General features: G+C 42.8%; 1 pseudogene; it reads left to right on the forward strand.

Moving 5' to 3' along the window:
• The first annotated feature begins 2,877 nt into the window (after nt 1-2,877).
• Nucleotides 2,878-3,617, forward strand: LOC102762216 (annotated as a pseudogene).
• Nucleotides 3,618-5,571: the final 1,954 nt, after the last annotated feature.

Consider the following 5,571-nt stretch of genomic DNA (forward strand, 5'->3'; position numbering starts at 1 on the left):
AGAGTCTTTTTTTTATTCAATATGAATTTTTGGAGAGGTCATTCTAGATCTCTGAAATATGCCATTGGTATCTTAATAGGGATTGCATTGAGTCTGGCCAATAGTTCATCAATTTGTTTATCCTTCCAAAGAACCAGCTCTTGGCTTTCATTGATTTTTTGTATTACTTTTTTTAGTCTGTTATTTATTTCTGCTGTAATCTTTATTATTTCCTTCCTTACTCTGGGCTTTTCTTGTTGTTTTCTTTCTAGTTCTTTAAGTTGTGGGGTTAAATAGTTTATTGCTATTTTTCTTGTTTTTTTGAGGTAGGCCTATAGTGCTATGAACTTTCCTCTAAGGACTGCTTTTGCTGTGTCCCAGAGATTTTGGGTTATTGTGTGTTCATTTTCATGTTTCCAGAAAGTTTTTCATTTCTTCTTGATCTCATTGGCAACCCATTCATTGTTTAATAACATGCTAATTATCCTCCATGTGTTTGAATGTTTTTACTGTAGTTGATTTCTAATTTCATTCCACTGTGATCTGAAAGGATGCTTGATATTTCAATCTTCTTGAACTTGTAGAGACTTGTTTTGTGTCCTAATATGTGGTCTACCTTTGTGAATGATCCATGTGCATTTGTGGATAATGTATATTGCGCTGCATTGGGGTGATATCTTATATAATAAAAGGCTAATATGCAAATTGTCCCCTCAGGAATTCGACTGACCGGGAGTTCGACTGCTCACTATGATGTGTGCTGACCACCAGGGGCTGGGGCAGAATGAAGGAAGGCCCTGGCCGGTAGCCAGCAGCTGGGGGAAGGAAGGCTCAGATTAACCCTGATCACCAGCCAGGGCTAGGAACCCTACCCATGCACCAATTTCATGCACTGACCTCTAGTATTCTATAAATGTCAATTAAATCCATTTGATCCGGTGTGTCTTTTAGAGTCTCTCTTTCCTTGTTAAGTTTTTGTCAGGAAGATCTATCTAGTGAAGTCAGGTGGGTGTTAAAGCCTCCTCATATGACTGTATTGTTGTCAATCTCTCCATTAAAGTCCTCTAGAAATTTTTTTATATATGTAGGTGCTCCCATATTTGGAGCATATATGTTTACCAGGGTTACAGCCTTTTGTTGGATTGATCTTTTAGTATTATGTAGGGACCTTTGTTGTCTCTTGTGATGGCCTTCATTTTAAAGTCTATTTTGTCTGATATGAGTATTACTACTCCAGTATTTTTTTCTTTTCCATTTGCATGAAAAAAAAATTTCCATCCCTTCACTCTCATCCTCTGTGTGTCTTTTGTTTTGAGGTGGTTCCATTATAGACAGCATATAGTGGGGTCATGTTTTCGTATTCTTTCAGTTTCCTTGCGCCTTTTGATTGGAGCATTTAATGTATGTACATTTAGAGTTATTATTGCTAGGTACTTATTTATTGCTATTTTAATTATGTATGGCTAGGTTTCTCTCTCTGTTTTTTCTTCTCATTACAGCAATGCCTTTAGCATTTCTTATAATGCTGGCTTGGTGGTGATGTACTTTAGTTTTTTTTTTTTTTTTTTTTTTTTTTTTTGGTCTGGGAAGCTGTTTATTTGACTGTCTTTTTTGAATGATAGCCTTTAGCCTTGCTGGATAACAGTAATCTTGGTCTCAGATCCTTGCTTTTCATTACCTTGAGTACTTCATGCTATTCCCTTCTGGCCTGTAGAGTTTCTGATGAGGAATCAGGAGTCAGCCTTATGGGAACTCCTTTGTAGGTACCAGTTTGCTTTTCTCTTGCTGCCTTTAAGATTCTCTCTTTGTCTTTAATATTTGGCATTTTAATTATGATGTGGTCTGGGCATGGGCTTGTTTGGGCTCTTCTTGCTTGGGGTTCTCTGTGGCTCCTGAACTTGTGTAATTTTCCTTTATCAGGTTAGGAAAGTTTTCTGCCATTAGTTCTTCAAACATATTCTCTATTCCTTTCTCCCTTTCTGCCTCTTCTGGCACACCTGCTATTCTAATATTGTTACGTTTCACACTGTCCCACAGCTCCTTTAAACTGTCCTCATGTTTTTAAATTGTTCCTTCTTTTTGATTCTCTTATTGAGTGATATTTCTAACTCTGTCTTCTAATTCACTGATCTGAACCTCAGCTTCCCCTAATCTGCTGTGTATTCCTTCCAATGTGTTCTTTATTTGTATTATGTCATTCTTTATCTCAGATTGATCTTTTTTCATAGTTACTATATCTTTTTTATGCTGTTGAGCATCTTTACCATCATTACTCTGAACTCTGTAATGATGGTAAATTGAAGAGACTATCTTTGGTAAATTTCTTATTTCTGGTTCATTTATGTCATTTATAGAATTCTCTAGTTCTTTCATTTGGGGTTTGTTTCTTTTTTTCATCATTTTGGCTGTCTCTTTGGGTTTGTTACTATGTATTAGGTAGATTCTCTACTCCTTTCTTTTTTTTAAAAATATATTTTATTGATTTTTACAGAGAGGAAGGGAGAGGGATAGAGAGTCAGAAACACCGATGAGAGAGAAACATCAATCAGCTGCCTCCTGCACACTCCCCACCAGGAATGTGCCCGCAACTAAGGCACATGCCCCCGACCGGAATCGAACCTGGGACCCTTGAGTCCACAGGCCAATGCTCTATCCACTGAGCCAAACCGGTCAGGACTCTCTACTCCTTTCAATCTCTAGTGCAGGACAGTGTTAAAGGCTGCTTCTGACTAATTAGATCAGGCAAATACTCAAAGCCTCCAGAGACTGGGGGAGCAGTGGAGAGGAGAAGACTCATGTACCGTTGAGAGGCAGGAGTGCCTAGCCGCACTAACCTTGTACTTCGTAATCTAGACCCTTACAGCTCCAGACCTGATGAGATCCTAAAGTCTTGGCTTCAGGACTCAGACTGATGATCTGAGATTTGAACCTCCAGACCTTCCCTGCCCCTGTTATCTCCCCTGGACACTCTTCCACCCTCTGTCCTTGGATTTGAGAGGAATCTAGACTCGTGCCATGTTCCTGGTTAACCCATTCTTGAAGGGAGGCAGTGGTGGTGACAGCGGGTGAGGCGGGGGCCTGGGGAATATGCTTGGAGGCCTGATCAGCAGAGGTGGAAGCGGTGGTGATGGAGGCAGAGTCAGCGGTGGGGGTGGTGGAACTGCCATTCGCATCCTAGGTGGGGTCATTAGCACCATCATTAGTGAGGCAGCTGTGCAGTATAACCCAGAGCCCCTGCCCCCATGCACCCTTTACTCCAACATTGAGGCCAATGAGAGTGAGGAGGTCTGACAGTTCTGAAGACTATTTGCCAGCTGGCTGGAGATGACATGGAAGTCAGTGCAACAGAACTCATGAACATTCTCAACAAAGTGGTGACCCGACACCCTGATCTGAAGACTGATGGTTTTGGCATTGACACATGTTGCTGCCTGGTGGCCTTGGTGGATAGTAATACAACAGGCAAGCTGGGTTTCTAGGAATTCAAGTATTTGTGGAACAACATCAAAAAGTGGCAGGCCATATACAAACAGTTTGATGTTGACCATTCAGGAACCACTGGCAGCAGTGAACTTCTGGGGGCCTTTGAGACAGCAGGGTTCCATCTAAATAAGCATCTTTACACCACAATCATCTGAAGCTACTCAGATGAGGGAGGGAACATTGTTGTAATGTAACCCGTGAATCACAGAAGGACGCCTCAAGAAGTCGAATTAAAGAGTCACATTTATTGCAATCTGGGACTATGAGGTGCCATTCCCCAAATCACATAGTAACAAGATGGTTGCAGCTCCAAGATTATATAGGCAAAAAAGTCACAAAGGTATTGATTACATCCCAGGGTTTGGAATGAGGAACCTGGTTCGCAAAAAAAGCAGTTTACAGAAACAGAATTAAGCATGTTAATTATAGTTTTGGGTCTTGGGGTCAAACACATTATCTAGAGCCCTCGAGTCTGGAATGAGGAACCTAGTTTGCAAAAAGCAGTTTACAGAAGCAGGAACAGCATGTTATCTAAATTAGTTTTGGGTCTAGAGCCCTTGGGTAACCTGGGTTAAACTTAGGTATGTTATCTAAATTACAGTTTTGGGTCTAGAGCCCTCTGACCTTGGGATAACTGTGCTGTCCTTCCCAGGTAAAGGAAAATGTGCTTTCTAAGACCAGTATGACCACTACAAATGGGATTTCACATTACAATCAATAGGATATTTAATCGAATGGGATGATTTATATAATTCAGAAAATCAAAATAACCTGTCTATTGTTAAACAAAGAAAATAGGTACGTAAGCCAAACAGCAGGGTTAAAGGTAAACTATAGTTTCTACCTGAGATAATTGCTACCATACTTCAACATGAATTTTGACAACTTCTTCAGCTGCCTGGTCAGGCTGATGCCATGTTTCGTGCTTTCAAATCTCTTGATAAAGATAGCACTGGACAAATTCAGGTGAACATCCAGGAGTGGCTGCAGCTGAAAGGGCGAGGGCTACGCCCTCCATCTTTCCGTAGGGCGAGGGCTATGCCCTCCATCTTGCCCCAGGGCTAGGGCTATGCCCTCCATCTTACCCTGGATCCTCCATTTTTGGGCAGCAGCCATTAGCCATGTGCTCAGCAAGGAGCTTCTTCCCGGAAGCCAAAGCCTCTGCTAGCCACATGTAGGATTTCTTTAAACTAACCAATGATAATCAAGGGAAGTGCATGCCATAGATACAACCACATCCTGTGTAACAAGACACTGACTTGCGCCCGGCAAATTGGCAGGGCCCACAGTCCTCTCTCCTCCCCTTACTCCAACCCCCCTATAAAACCCCTCTCCACACAGAGCTCACTCTCTCTCTCTGCCTCCTGCTGCTGCGTTGTGAGTGTGGTGGACGGGGAGCTCAAGCTAGCTCAAATAAAGACTCTTTGCTTTTGCATCGGATTCGGCTGGCTCCCTGGTGATCTTTTTGGAGATCCTGAAATATGGGCATAACACAGCTAATTATGCATTCCTGAGTGGGAACCCCAGACCTCTCCCCTCATCACCTCACATTAGGAGTCACCTTGCACATTTTGGTCTTTCCCAGGGCTGATCCTGTTTGCAGTCATGTCTTTGTGGGTCCTGCTGACCCACCAGCTTTTCCATTTTCCCAGGTGTTGGCAACTAGCTTTTCAGACAACAGCTAGGCTCAACATGTCCCAACATGCCATGTCCCATGTGGCTCTAAGACACTAACATACCCTGCCCCAAGGATCACTCCACCTTCAGCACACCCATCCCACAACCCTTCTCATGCATCTGTGCCAAGTTGTGTTGCTTCCACACCCCAAGGGTCCTTCTCTAAGTTCTGGGAGAAATCACCCCAGACCCTATGCACCCTGGAACACCTGTTCAGTTAACCACCCAGGCATCTGAACTCCAGGTCATAACAGGCCCATTTATGCCCCAGTGCCTTTGTATTCTGCTCCCAGCCTGCTAGGCTCTGGAGGAAGTAAACGCATCTCAGTTGCTGCTCTGAGAAAAAAAAAAAAGCCTCCAGAGACCACCTCTGCCTACAGACTGATAGGATTCCTACTTGAGTTGTCCCCCAGGCAAACATCCTCAGGTGTG

This window comes from Myotis davidii, unplaced genomic scaffold, assembly GCF_000327345.1.
Source record: "Myotis davidii unplaced genomic scaffold, ASM32734v1 scaffold388, whole genome shotgun sequence".
NCBI lineage: Eukaryota > Metazoa > Chordata > Mammalia > Chiroptera > Vespertilionidae > Myotis > Myotis davidii.